This window comes from Cyrtonyx montezumae, unplaced genomic scaffold (assembly GCF_038088225.1).
Source record: "Cyrtonyx montezumae isolate F1298 unplaced genomic scaffold, pur_monq_1.0 scaffold_0, whole genome shotgun sequence".
Taxonomy (NCBI): Eukaryota; Metazoa; Chordata; class Aves; order Galliformes; family Odontophoridae; genus Cyrtonyx; species Cyrtonyx montezumae.
This window is the reverse complement of record NW_027071824.1, coordinates 15,305,158-15,320,938: the sequence shown is the minus strand read 5'-3', so window position 1 is coordinate 15,320,938 and position 15,781 is coordinate 15,305,158. Positions and strand designations below refer to the sequence as shown.

Sequence of the window (15,781 nt, the reverse complement as noted above, 5' to 3'; positions counted from 1 at the left end):
GAGTTTAGCTAAACCCATTGGCAGCTCTGGAAGAGCAGAGACATTACATGCAATTTCCTCTGCGCTGGGCAGAGGGCGGTGCTGCTGCGTCCCTGAACCGCCGGGGAGATCGTAGCGTCTGCTGAAAAATCGAGGAAAGAGATGTTTTAAGCAATTAAAACCGAAATTGTTCACATATGGACAAAACGACAGTATGTTACATCCAGTCAGAGCAGTCGGAATTTTTAATTTTGTTCGTTAAGAGTTTGTGTTTTGTTTGATTTTGAAGTGATGATCTGATGTAAGTTCTGATGATCAACTCTGATTCTGATCAGAAATTAGAGCCTGATTATATTTCTGTTTCCTTTTCTGGAAGGTGTTGTGGGGCCAGCCTACTTAAAGAAGGGGAGGAAAAGTATAGAATCTCTTGACAGATATGTTACTTCAGTAATTGTATAGGTTATAATGAAGAACTCATTCAGTGTTAATCAAGCTGTAGACTAGAATTATCCATCTAATATAGAAACATCCTTTGTATCCAACAAATGCATTGCAGTGGTTAGAGATCTATAAGCTGAACATCAAGACTTCTAAGCCTTGTACTTCCAGGTAGTTTGGGGAAGGTAGAATCTCATGTTCAGGCTTGTCATACATCCTCTTTCACAGATAACTCAGTACTGCTACAAGGTTAAGAGGCAAGATAATTGCACTGTATTGTCACTATGTATAGAGTTAGAGGATACAGTAACAGACTTATCTGTGTGTATGATACCTGCATGCATATACCAATGTTAATATAATGATATTCTGCTGTTCTGTGGAGTAGGAATTTGGGTTTCCTTAAGAAAGACTTTAAAATGAATTCAGGTATTGTCTTAACCAATGCAGTTCTATTGTGAATAGAAGATTCAGAGCTATCATGTTCCTGACTCCTGCAACATCTACTTGAACTTGGCATTTCTGTTACAACCTGGGACTTCATTTATTGCTCAAGGCACAAGGTGTTTCTGTTTGGCTTTTTTCCTGTTTCTTAGCAAGTATTTGCAGTGGAGTAGGAAGATTTGCAGGTTTGAGTCCTTAATGTGAGGCATGCCTAACAAAGCAGATTAGAGGGACTGAAATGACCACATGGATTCCAGTCATTTGGGCTCCCAGTCATTACACCTCATTGAAGAGTTTAGGCTGCTACTACATCAACTGAATCAGTGGAGTGAATGAGAAAAGTCAATTTCTTTATCTGCTAGGGGCTGTTAAACAGTTATTGTGAGGCAGTGAATCCTTGTGTTATTAGTAGCTCATCAGGGGATAAAAAAAATCATTATATTCTTCATTGTTCACTATGGCTATGAATGCCTCTTTGAAATGATTTCCTGGGTCAAGGGAAAGATTTATCTCTTTCAGCACGTCTCTGAACTATCAGGGACTAGTGAGATGTCTGATGAACTGAGGAATCTTTTCTTTTTTTGCATTCCTTGAGAGGGCTACTTGATTGGATTAGTCAGCTGTACCCCTCCTATTGTGAAGGACATGACACACCCCTTGGCAGTGGAGCAAGGTTATTGCAAATACTGATTGAGCTGTCAGGCACTCTGAGAAACATTAGACACTAGCAGATACTTCTCATGACAGGAGGCTATTTTATTCACTGAAAGCAAGTAATCTCCATAGTCACTGATGTTCAGTTAAGGTCTTATCAGCTGCATCTCCTCTCTATTCTGTTGTTCAGCATGGTTTGTTTGTTTGTACTAGAACTGATTTCCACTCTGCAGTATAGTTTCTTTACTTGCCTATTTTTTGCAGTTATGATCTATTTTATGCACAGAACAGAGTTTGATGTGACTGGTCCCATTCGATTTTTACTGTGCTCTCTGGAAATCCACTTAGATGGAAATCCATGTATTTTATTTTGCTTCTGAGTGCTTTTCTTTGAGTTACAAGGTCTACTCTGAAAGTAATGTTCCATGTGTTATCCTGTTGACCCACAATGTCAGAGGTGGGTGTTGGTGGTACGACAGACAAGTTGGATGTTCCCACCAATATGTCATTGTTTTGTTGCCATGTGATAGCTAGAAGCAGAGGGGTAGTCTGACAGAATGGCATCTGATGTGGAAGTGTCATAAAGTATGAAGTGAAGGTGTCATTGAACTTCTCCAAACAGAAATACTTGCACCCATTGTCATTCCTGGGTACTTGTTGCATGTTTCTGGAGACTGAACAGTGGATGTGAGCACAGTGGGACAGTGGATGGTATGTTTCAGCAGTGTTGTCAATGACAGTGGGTCACTTCTACTGGTGCAGTTGTTTACAAGTGGCATGCAGGCTGTTGTTCATAGCTGGTGAAAATGCCTAGCTAATGCTGATGACTGTTGAAAAGTTGTGCTTTTAGCTGAGAATTCGCTCTTTCAAGTAGTAGTGTTCTTGTTCCCTTTGTATCTCTTGTAGTTACCTTGGAAATAAGTAGGGGGCATTATTTTGAGAGTAGCTTACTTGTATTGCAGCTGAGAACCCAGGCTGTAAGTTTGTCAGGGGATGGATCTGGGGTCATACCGTTATCTCCTCTAGATCCTTATAAGTATTACCTTAATATGACATATATGAGGGGTTTTTCATCACATTTTAAATATTACACATATATCTATGCCAAATTAAAGAAACAGAGATTCCCTTAATACATTTGTTTTTTTCAATAGAGCCTGCTCTTTTTGCCCACCAGTAGATTGTTACAATGTTGGCAATGCTGTTAATTCTTTGTGCCCTTGGAGTGTTTGTCTACTACTTGCTTACACTGACACTAACAGTGCTGAGTTAGTCTAGTCAGAGCAAGACTTACGATTAGTCAACAAATTGCTGACAGAATGTTTTCTAATATTACTAGTTTTGGTCATTGTTTTGCTGATCTTCATGTTACTGTTAACTCAGCATTGATCACATTGTCATAGTCTAATTAAAGACGCTTACTGTGAAATCCTTCCTCCAAGAGTGATTCTGTCTTCCTTTAGACTTTCAGACTCCAACAGATCTGTGATGCTCATGTGCATGAGCTTTTCCAAAGGAATTAATTTATTTCCATCTTCAAATTTATCTGGCTGTCATCTTGTATTCTGAAACTGTTAATGACTCAGCTCAGCTGTTCTTTTGTTGAATTTGTCTCCCCCCTCCTGGGTAGTTACAAAGTTTTCTTAACCAGCTCCATCTGATGGATATGAATCTCAATTCTTGGAAGACTTCACTTTCTCATCTCAATCCATATCGTGGTTTCAGCTGAGATAGGGATAATTTTCTTAATAATGCCTACTATGCTTTGGATTTAGGAGAAAAACAATGTTGATAACGCACTGAATAACGCTTATACTGTGTTAAAGACATTTTTGCTCCTAGTGCTGCCCTGCCAGCCAGGAAAATGGGGTGGAATGCAGCCTGGACAGATGACCTTAAGTGGCCAAAGGGATGTCCCATACCATGTGATATCATTCTGAACAATAAAACGGGGAAGTTGGCAGGGATACAGGGGTGGCTGCTGCTTGGAGACTGGCTGGGCTTAAGTCAGTGAGTAGTAAGCAATTGTGCAGTTGATTCTCTCCCAAAATCCCACTTGGAGCGGGGGAGCTGAATGAATGGCTGTGTGGTGTTTAGCTGCCTGCTAGGTTAAATCATAACAATCCATTATTGAGAGATTATTTCTTAAATGCCAAATACAATGAACAAGAACACTTTCAAAAACTTTTAGGCTCCCTACCAGTTTAATTATGCTTTCAAAAACATGGTAGTGATCTAATATATCATTAATTAATCACAATTAAATACTGTATTGACCTTGCCAACCAGTAAATCAAAGCAATGGCAAAATCCCCCACTATTTTTTCTGTTTGCTGTACCCTGAAAGCCATGAAATAATCTTCTGAGCACTTAGCAGAAGTGCAATATTGAGATGCAGTAGGGAGGCTAAAGGCAGACTTTGCAACTGTCCTTCCTACTGCTTCTCATTTGTGCTGGAGTTAAAACAATAACAGGGCATTCTGTAGTTTATTCACTATGATGTATTGCCCAGATCATGTGTCCAGCCTCTTTATAAGTGTATCATAGCTTGTAGCTTTATCTACATCTATCTGTTAGCTGGCATGATCATATAGCTCTGTTTGTTCTGAAATCAACAGAAAGAAGGTGGAGAAACACTGTAATTTTACTTCTCCAAGAGAATCTTTTTCAGCAGCTGATAAAGTGTAAGCTCATGCTGGATGAAAAGCTCCCATGTTATCATTTTCAGTTAATTAAAAAAATAAACCCCAAATCCTTTACAGCAGCAATTTTATAAGTGCTGTGCACGTGTGTTTCGAGGTATGTGCACACATAAGCTAGTGCCTCACTCTTGCATTGACAACTTCTGCCTTTGACAACAGTGTGCACATTATACATTTTTGGGTACAGGACTTAGTGATATAGGGGAGATTGTGAGAATTGTTTTTTTTCTTTCCTTGGTATTTTTTTCTAACATATTTTACTGTAGTTTGCAAACCTAAATGCAATAAAAGCTTCAGTGTTTGCATCAAAATTGGGATTATTCGTTATTTTTTTTTAGGAAGAGAACATTCAAAAGCATGGATTTTATCCATTGCTAGGTAAACAAAACTTTTCTGGCAATTTGATACTTCAGTAAAACAGTGAGTAAATGAAATGTGTGCAATGTGTATGAGCTAGAAAGCAGGAATCTGGATTTCCTTGAACAAAAAGGTGTACTGGGAGCTGTGGATAAATATCTTTTGGCATCTGTACTGACCTGTTAAGATTGGATCCTGGTAAGGAAGATTAATTCAAAAAGTCTTGGTGATTTCACTGATTATTTGTATTTCTATTGCTTTCATTTTAAGGAGGGAAAAAAATAATAATTTAGTTCTGCTGAACAGTGCCAAACTGGCAGCCTGGAAGGCCACAGTGCCTTTGTTCAGACACAGAACAAAGTGATGCCTTCAATTATGGCTTCCCCAGTGTTGCTATTTAGCTACGTGGTTTGGTCAGCAAAGGATCAAAACTGAAGTTCAGCATCTTTCTGTTCAAATCCTTTTTCTGTTCAACTTCTTCTTCAACCTGGTGTAGGGAACCAGCTTTGGCAGAGGGGTTGGACTCGATGATCTCTTGAGGTCCCTTCCAACCCCTGTGACTCTATGATTTTTTTGTTCTTTTTTTTTCCTCTTTGTTGTCATACTACCAGCAAGGAGTTGACCAGTTAACTGCCTCTGTAATCTGTTTAGGTTATACCAATAGAGGTCATTGTGATCTTTTTGTTTCAAGTGACAAATAACACCATGGTAAACTTGCTCAGTAATTAGGAAAATCTTTATCAATTAATTACACTAGTGTAGCTATCAAATGGGAGTGATTTTTTGTTTGTTATAAAGAATGGATTCAGGCTAGGGACCTGGTAGAAGGGCATACTGTATTATATTTAAAAGCCCTCGGAATCGTTCAGTAATCTTGTGCAGTGTTTCAGTACTCTGCTTACATTTCACAAATCCTGAGCTTTTAGGCTCTGTTTTCTTTGCCTGATACAGAGGCACTTTGGAAAGTTGCATGTGGGCTTTTGCATTTAGCTCATCTAGAAGTCAAATAATGTGAACGGTAAGAACTGTCTTTCAGATTGAAAACGGAAAAGAAGGACTATAAATTACACTGGCTGTGTTAATACCTAGAAGGATGCGTAGTAACTTTAGCACAGACTCAACTTCTGGCAGGATGTTGTATTAAAGAAGATACTGTTTGAAAACATTACAAAAACTTATTTTCATGTGTGTATATATCTTGTTCCCTCTTTTTTTCCCTTGAATTTAATTGTCCTTTAATCATATTCCCCTGTGGGGGTAGGGAGAGGAAAAATATTTCTGTCTGAAGAGTTCTTAGTTGTAAAAGCATATCTTATTTTAATGAAAGCTGTTTATTGTTCTTTTTGCTGTTTATTTTTTAATTATACTTTACTCAGGTTATAGAGTGAAACTAGCTAGGGAGTTCTAGCATCCAATTTTTTGTTCATTTTGCTAACTGGTCTTTCATCACTTAATATTGTACAGTGTTTGGTTTGGAAGCTGTTCAGGGATTTACTTATTTCAGTCACTTCTCCTCTCAAGGAAATACTCCCAAACAAAGAAGTTCCTAGTGATGTTAGATTTTAGTCAGTAATATGCTTTTGCTATCCATCCAGTGTTGTGCTTAAGGTGATTGCCTTGCGCATTTGTTGCAGGTGAAATTAAAATGAAAATGTATTCTAGCCAGGTCCTTTTTGTCTGTTTCATTTATGTTTTAAAGGCACCTTAATTAGATGGAAAGAAGGCAACTTCTGCAGGGCTTTAACTTAGAGCACAGCAATAAATATAGAGAGAACAAGAAGTGTGACTGCTAGGATTTGAAGACAAGCTACTGCTTGTCACTTTGATCTTCTTTCTGTCCCAAGGCCCAGACAATCCAAATAGCTCAGAGTCCCATTTTCAGCTTGTCAGTTTGAGAAGGCGACCAAATGACATGACGAATCACACACCTAATTTGCAAAACTCTTTATGATAATGTAGCTACTTGTATCTCAGCAATATTTGAACTGTTTTTTAAAGTCTCACCTCTCATCTTTATTCAGTGATTACAGAAGACCTTCTGTACATGAGTCAGATTTGCTGATCTGTACAGGTTGCTGTGGGATTCATTGTTATGTTGTAAGTTTAATTCTCTGGGAAACAAGGCAGAGATCATCAGGATGGAACTCCAATACACAGGATACTTGCAATATAAGTGTTTTTCCAATCCAGCCTTGAAGTTATTGACTTTTATAAAGACTTAATTTACAAGCCACTCTGACTCAAATACATTAAACCAACAATCGACCAGTGCATCGTTCTCAGCACTCAAATTTCTTGTAGTTACAGGGAACTACTGAGTTACCAAATAGTTCTAGGCATGCTGTTTTCTTGAGGACTGTTTTGTGTGGTCCACAATTGAAAAACCACTGGAACAAACTAAAAGAACCAGAATAACTTTCTACATTAAAAAAAAAACAAAAAAAACAACCCAAACCAAAACATTACAGGCTTTTCTGCTTCCTCAAATATGAAAGATCTGATCTGGTGAACAGTTTTGTATGTGTGGACAGAGCTAGATAGCTACTGTTACAAGACAATGTGCAGTATACAGTTTATATAAGCATATACATTTGTATGAATAATGCTATGTGGATATATGTCAGTATGAGACTTATCGCTGCTTTGGAGTTGTACAGTTTGGAAGGCCTTGTGTGGAGTTGATTCTACTCATGACTATATGTGTGGAAGGGTTATACATGAAGTTATCATGCTACTTGGTTTACTGAGCCCCTTATCCCAGTGTCTGAAACTGTGATTTGTTATGCTGTGATATGATCCAAAATAGAACCACAACTCACTGTAGTGGGTTCTTTCAATCCCCTGGGAATGTTTGTCTGGCTTAAATGCATAAAACTGAAATGTGTAATACAGAGCTGCAGCTTATAGATCAACAGTGACTCCATTTGTGGGAATCAATGAATACCTCATGTTTGATGTGCTGTGGAGGGGTTCACACGTGAATTCTTACGTTACAATATTGTATTTTCCATGCTTTTGCAGCTTTATGTGCTCTGCTTTTTCTTCCATGTGTAGAATAGAGTTATATTATCCTGTTTTTTTCAATATAGAAATGAAATGTGGAAAGATTTCTCCTTGCTGACTCTCTTTAATAGCTTTGGAGCCTTCCTTCCAGTGAAATTTTAGGCAAGTCTGGAGTAAGAGAGATGATCAGTTCTATACCCATCTGCATGTTTCACAACTATGTCTTACAGAATTTTTTGAGTTGGAAGGGATTCTTATAGACTATCTGGTCCAACTCCCCTGCAATGAACAGGGACATCTACAAACTAGATCAGGATGCTCAGAGCCCAGTCCAGACTGACCCTTGATTTTCTTTGAGGGCAGGGCATCTGCCACCCTTCTGGGCAATCTGTTCCAATTACTCACCACCCTTTCTGTAAATGAACAAAAAACTCATTTTTCCTTGTATCCAATCAAAATGTCTTCTCTTTTAATTTGAAACCGTTTCCCCTTGTCTTGTCAAAACAAACCCTACTAAAGAGTCTGCCCCTTTCTTTCTTACATCCCCCCTTTAGATACTGAAAGGGTGCTCCCAGGTCTCTTCAGAGCCTTCTCTCCTCTGGGCTGAACAGCCCCAGCTGTCAGCTCTCTCAGCCTGTCCTTGTTGGGGACGTGTTTTATCACCTGGATCAGTTCTGTGACCCAGTTCTTGATTTTCTCTAGAAGTTTCACATATCTATTGTACTGAGGGTGCTACATATGTACAAAGTACTCCAGGTGAGATCTCAACAGCACAGGAGTAGGATGTCCTTTGTTTAACTAAGATTTTTCCTGAATGTTCTAAGATTCTCACTCTGCACCCTTTTATGGTTACTTTGACAGCAATAACCTCTGAATTTAGGTCTGTGAAGATAACTTCTTGTAGTCTAGTATAACAACTACAAAATAAGTGGGAGATTTCACCTCCACGCTGTTCTTTGCAGGTGCTCATAGATATACACAACTTCAGTTCTAACTCGGTCTTCCCTTATGATCTGAAATTTTACCTGAAAATATTGAAGTGCCATAAGGTGAATAAATTCTGCTGCAAAAATCCCTATAGTTTTACCCATGTACTAATTGACCTGATAATATTTTGGTTCTGTTGCAACAAATCTCTTTTACTGCTACTTTTTCCTTCCTTGGCTCAAGCAAGGATGGGGTACACAAGACTGAAAGAGATATCTCCTAAGTCATGGAGTACAGCTTTCTGTAATTGCAGAAAATTCTGTTGTGGGATTCCCTTTGTGAATTTATCAATCTCTGCCTCAAGATGAAATGGCTTTTGCTCTTTCTTTTCCTGCTGGAAACCATTCAAGAACCTCACTCCTCTGGTGTTTAGAAATCTGCTTCTGATTTCCAAACTAAACTTGTTCGTAGCCAGTTCGTGCCCATTTGGTTTTGTGCCAAGGTTGGTTTCTAATAACTTTTTTTTTTTTTTAACAATCCTCCTGTGATCTGAGCATTCTTAACTTTCTCTCCTTCTGTCCTTCTCCCTAACAAATGAGTATAATTAATGAATTTTGTGTTTCTTTTTGCAGTGTTCACTGTTATCGGTGTTACTGTATTTCGGTTTGACAAATTCTGTAGTTCTGGGAGCTTTTTGGTCTTTTCAGTCAGCTCTCAGATACACAAAAGCAGAAGAAGACCTCTCATGTTTTGCTAGACAGATGCAGAATATGGTAATTCGGATTAACTCTGGGGTCAGGAGAATGAGGTGGAAGGAAGCAGGAAGCGGCCTGCAAGGTTTTGCATCTATAAAAAGATCTTTCATATGAACTTCATATAGAATGAGGTGTGACTGAGAATCTTCCTTATCCTGGAATAGGCAAAGGTATTGATCCAGTTCTTTCATCCATTCCAGCCCTCCCGACCCTCTGTAAAAATCTGTTTGAAATGAACAAGCTGATAAAACTTTCAGAGGGAATGCAGTTCACAAATGAGATTTTGAGGGCATACTTCCAACCGTTTCATCAGAAGGAATGAAGCGAGTCCCAGAGCCCCAGATCTGGGACTGGAATCTGCCTGGAATCTTGCTTCTTCAGAGCACATAGAGAGTCCTGAGAAGAGCAGAGTCTGGGCCCAAAGGGGAGCTGAAGCCAAAGGCCTGTAGTGGGAACCTCCTGCTGTCAGGATCCCACGCTATGCTGCAGTTGAGGGGCAGGCATGGAGTAGAGAGAAAAGTCAGTATGGTTTGCTAGGACCATGTCATGTTCCCAGGCAGCTTGCTTTCTGAGCAGTAAACTCAGACCTGCTTAATGGCACTATTCACAAAGTTCCTTAAAGTCTCTGTATCACTATAGAAAAAAACATTTTTAGTCCATTCAGCATTCTTAAGATGATATGATTAGGGCTTAATGTCTCAAAAGAGAGAGCTTTTTATTTAACAAAGAGTATATATCAAAACTAGGACTATTTGCAGGAAAGTACCAATCTCAGTCAAGCTTTCTGAGAGTGAGGGTGTAATTTTGGGGCACTAGAACCAAGGGTGGTGCAGAGGGAGAGCCAAAACATAGTATCTTACTCCTGGATTAGGATAGGCGCTAGCTAAGTGGGAGAATAATAGGGTTTGATTTCTGTCCATCGTATTAAGGTGAATATGGTGGTTCGGAGCCTTTCTGAATACAGAACTGAATTTTATCTTTTCCTGTGTTGAGGAATTATTTTTTATTAATGAAGGAATTAATTTTCTTTTCCAGAATCAAAAGCAGGAAAAAGATTTTTCTCTCAGCTTTAAGTAGAGCAATTATATTCCAGGAAAAAAAGGTGTTGCAATATATTCTTAAAATTCATCAGGACTGTAGCTAGGATAAACATATTTAAGCCATTTTTTTTTTCTATAAACAGGGTACTGTTTTATTGTCTCCACTACTCCTGTGGTTAAGAGGTATGCACACACAGCTACGGCAGCATGTCACGTTGTGCTGTTCTTGCATTCCCTCTTTGACAGGAGTTTACCAAGTAATATAGCTCTGGAATACTCCTGGAATGATGGCATGCAGGGTTAATGCCAAAGGGCATTAGGGGCTTGTTCACCAAACAGTAATTCTAAATAATTATTGTTCCTCTCCGTCAATAGATGAATTTAAACAACTTGTAACTCATTGCCTAAGGTCTTGGTGACCATAAGCAAATACATTTTAAATTGGCTTTGTTTGATTATGTACTAAAAAGCAAAATCAGTCTTTTCACTTCCATCTTAATGATCTTCAGCAGGAAGAATCTAAGAATCTGTGATTCTGTGTGATTTTGTAAGCTCACAGGTAAAATATGCCTTCAGTCAGTGCCAGCACAGACTGCATAGAGTTAGCTGGAGTTGTCATGCAAGTCAGGCTACCCTTTTGTTGTCTTCCTACGAGCCCTGGCAGTTCTCTTGTTGGTTCTTTGTTCATTTATAAAATCTGAATGGTAAAGATCGGTTCTGCTTATATAAGAAAACAGACAAATTAAAAAATATTTCGGTTTTTCGAAATGCAGGATATGTTCTGATTGCACTATACGAAGGTCTCCTAAGATGAAAGAAAAGTAACGTTCCTTGTACAATACCATATATGTGTTCAATTGTTGCAAATGTGTGACAGAATTCGGAAGCGAATGCCTTGCTGAGATTTTTATTACTTTGTCAAGATTAGTTGTACTTTCTACCTGCAGAATCCCAGGGATAGGGTTCATGTAGGACAGACAAAGTCAGAAATAAATATAATGTCCATAGAAGAAATCAAATTGATGGATTTAGCTTCCAGGAATGAGAAAATTCCTTTCTCTGCTATTACCTTCCATGCTCCCGGGCACATGATATTGAATACACTTGAGTGGATTAAAACTTTGAGGGCCTGATGCTGGGCATTCCTGCTGTGTTTTCTTTACTTTCTCAGTAAGTATGTACATCTGTGATACACTGTGCATGGTACTGTAATGCTCACTTGCACAGGAAGCTTAGGTCTTTGTTCACAGCTCTTGGTTGCTATTCATGCAGAAAGCAAAGGGAAGAGACCAAAATTCTTTTCTCCAGCAAGGAAGCATTTCCAGGACAAAACATATACCTGAAATATCCAGGACATATGGTAATACTAATGCTAGGGAAAAGGGAGAGTTCAAAATCAACGTGATAGGCAATTTCCTTAACAACTTGAGCAGAAAGTGCTTTCTGCTCATATCAGAATATGCATACATCTTAATTCATGAGGTCCCATATAACAGAAGATTTTGGGGCCAAAAAGCTCTTGATGCATTGCCTTGATGTAACCTGAACAAGATCTTTGTGGGTTGTTATCAAGCATCTTCATTCACCATATCAAAACGTAGTGCTTGAATCTTAAAGGCCTACATAAGTAGTCAGAAATGTGTATTATCAGAGGTTTATTATTAAAGAAAGTTCCAGTGATGTGTTGTTTTTAGTAGTATTGTTTTTTAGAGTGACTTTTTGCTTTCCTTTTTTTCATTCTGTGTCTGATATTTATTCATGGAAGATTTGTGTGCAGTTGACTGTTTGGTCAGTTCCCTCATGCTTCCTGTAACAACACCAGAGGCATTTAATGTTTTTCTCATGTAAAAGGCAGGGTTTCCCTTGACTGAATTGATAATATTCAGTAACAACTCTGGGGTTAGAATGGCTGTAGCTATTATCGGACGTGGAGGCAGGAAATCTCTCCTGGTGGATTTTACACAGTACTTTCATGTGTCCTGTATAGAGATTATTCCTCTAAAATGTAATTTAATTTTACAGTTTGGTGGGAAATTGACTACATCTGTTAATGGTGGGCAAAGAAATGATTATAGGTCAAACAAAGCTTGCCAAAATCTGATTCTACTGATATGATTTACTGCTTTGCCCCTGACTTTTTGTTATGTCAGATTGAAGTTCATTCAATTCAGGATTATTGTCTTTTTAGTCAATTATGGAAGTCTGGCATTCATGCCTTGCTTTTGCTTGAAAATATATCTGTGTGGAGCTGAGAGCTTGTGACGCCTATTTAATACATGATGTAAAGATTCAAACTATACATAGAAAACATTGTTGTGAAACTGACTTTAGACTGGACGTTTTTTTTTTTAATTATTGTGAAGTAGGAGTATTGGTAGTTCTGGAAACAAACATATTGCCATTTCAACATTGTGCAGATGGATGCAATTTACTTAATTAATTTCTCATAATCAGCAAATAGTTTTGCCTCTGATCTCTTTTTTTTTTTCCTCCTCATTACTAAGCCTTAATTTGTAGAGAGTGTTCTTTTTAAGTGGTTTTAAATGGAGTTCCGCTTTCCTGAGGCAAATTGCACTGCCACTTTCTGGGTAATGTTTACTGTTTTGTTTGTTTTTCTTTATCAACAAGAACTGTACCCTTCCCCACCCTGTCTGAACATTGTCCGGTTCTGGGTGTGTTCTGTAACTGAGAAAGTGAAAGTTTACTGTACTTCATCCTTTCTTACAAATAAATAAATGCCTCTTCTAGTGAGATCTCTAGGACCAGTGTGAGGGGGGAAGGAAAAAAAAAGAAAAAAGCAATTCCTTCCTAGTTCCTTTGAACTACCCAGAAGCAACTCTTCTTCTTTCCTTCCTGTTTTAACATGATCATATTTTAATTATGAATACATTGTCTTGCACAGAGATCATGATGGTAATCCAGTCTCACTTTTTCAAGTCAACTTTCAGAAGAAACTATGCATGACTGTATTCTCTACTAATTCCTGAGGTTTTGAGTACGGTTTCTGTACTTGAGTAGTTATGACAGTATGGAAGTGTGTGTGATCCTGAAGGCTGATTTGCTGTTTAATTTCAGTGACTCACCTAACTATTTTGAGTGAGATGCAGACATCATCAGATTTGGTACCGGCATACTTACTTTGACTTTTATGAGGAAAAAAAATCTTGAACTAGATTTTCCTCTATGTCACAGACATTGTCTTACCTCTATTGCATTTTTGTCTTGAGCTACTCTTGGCTGGAGTGTCATAGATGTCAAATTCTTTGCCAAATTGTGGAAGACTGAGAGCTCTCCTTTTAAGCAATACCACAGCATTCTCAGATAACTGTCTGAATTCTGACATATTAATCTGTACATTTTTTTTTCCTTGAATCATTATCTCCTGAGCTTCATTTTCATTTGGTCCTGAGTGATCCTTCCTGTCCTGACTTAATGATTTGTCTTATGTCTCACTCTTTGCCTTCAGTGGTCTGTTTTTCTCTTGGGACTGTGTTTAAACTGAATTTGAATGGCTTGTGATTTTTTTTACTTTTCCATATTTTACCTTCTGATTGGGCCTTGAAATAAGACCTCTTAGTCTTCTATTCCCACTTTTCTTATTTCTTTTCTACTTCATGACTTTTTGCCCTGGTTAGGTTTATCTATTTGTGCATTCAAGCCTCCTATTTGAACTTTACAGATACAGTATAGATTTTCCAAAATTCATTCGTCCACAGGAAGAAAATACTACATCAGCTTTTGAGAAAGACTTCTCTCTTAATGTGAGCGCTTGATTCTGAGGTCATCTGTGATATAATAGCTCCAAAACATACTTTGTCCCCTAGAGAATGAATTTGGATAAAAAAAAGAGCCTTGAGAATATCTCTTTAACGAGTTTACAAAGTTTGATGATTTAAACATCCAAGCATAAGATTAGTATTTGTCACATTTAATTTGATGCAGCAGCACTTCTCTGAAATTAAATGATTTTACTGCTACTTTTTACAGAAGCAACATAAATTAATTCTGTGTCACTATTAACACAGTACTGAAAACCCTAAACTCTCTTCTTTCCTGCTGTCTTTAAGTATTAGCACGCATATCAGCTAACACTAAAATTACAGATTAAAGTTATGGAAAATGACAGCAACTTACCAGTGTAGTATATTGCACTACGGGTTTAGTACAGTGAACAAATGATGTACATGACCATGCTTAAGCTAACTTTAGGTTAGGTAGCTCAGAAATCAGTGCTAGTGAAGCTGTGGTGTCATGAACTAGAGAACACTATCCACCTGTATGAATAACGTGATTGCTAAGCAAGCTTAGACAGCCTCAACAAATGGTTATGCTGTGACTCCTCAGTGCTTTTACTCAAGAAACGGAAGTTAAAGTTAGCAGGCTGTGGCTTCATGTGACACAGCCAGACCTTTAATTAAGCTAGAAATAACCACTATTCATCATATAGTGAGTTAAAAAAATCCAAACAAACAAAAAGCCCAACAGTAGTCGTTCTCAGAGGTCTGCCTTCACATTTCCTTGATTTCACTCAGTATAAAAAGCCTCTTTTTATACCTCAGTTTATTTGTGTATTCATACATATCCTCTATGCACTTTGACACTTCAGAATCATGAAGAACTATGGTCAACTGTGTCATGAGTACTTTACATTAGCCTGATTAACGTTCACCAGGAAACATATGAAGGAAAATTATAAGTAAATCACTAGAGGCTGGCAACATAGAGGACTCTTTTGCATAAATGTTAGTGGTCTAAATTTAAAGATTGGTAATTGGAAATCAAAATATGAAATAAAAAAAGATTAATCAGTCTACTTCTTCAGCTCCAACTGCACAATTAAAAATTATAGTAATGACCATTTCCATGTGAAAAGAAAATGTAAAAAAAAAATAAATTACTAATAAAGCTGAAGCAGCATGGACATATGGTGGGCTGAAATACCCAACCAGTCCTGTGGTAACTGTAACAGTAGTTACAGAAACACTTCAGTGTTCCCACTGGACAAATGTCATGCTGAAATCCTAACAATTGTTAATATATACAGTTGATTTTTATTTATTTATTTATTGTCTTTGTCCATATAAGTGTTTTTTCAGGAAGAAAAAAAAAAAAGGAATCTGCAACATATTGAGATGGAGAATAAAATCTGAACTGTTAATTACAGAATCATAGGCTTGGGTTAGCAGGGACCTTAACAATTATTCACTTCCAACCCCCCTGTCATGGGCAAGGATATATTCCCCTAGACCAGGCTGCCCAAAGCCCCATCCAGCCTGGTCTTGAGAATTTCTTGGGCTGGGATATCCACAGCTTCTCTGGGCAACCTGTTCCAGTATTTTACCAACCTCATAGAGAATACTTTCTTCCCAAAATGCAGTTTAAATCTGTCCTTTTATTTTGAAGTTGTTACCCCTTGTACTATCACTACTCTTCCTGATAAATAGTTCCTTTATGACTCCATAATGAGTCAGCTGATTGGTCT

The 15,781-nt window shown here is 38.0% G+C and overlaps 1 protein-coding gene across 4 annotated transcripts in view; it reads left to right on the top strand.

Moving 5' to 3' along the window:
• DAAM2 (dishevelled associated activator of morphogenesis 2) overlaps positions 1-15,781 on the top strand; it is a 177,206-nt gene that overhangs the window by 26,039 nt on the left and 135,386 nt on the right. The gene's annotated exons all lie outside the window — the stretch shown is intronic.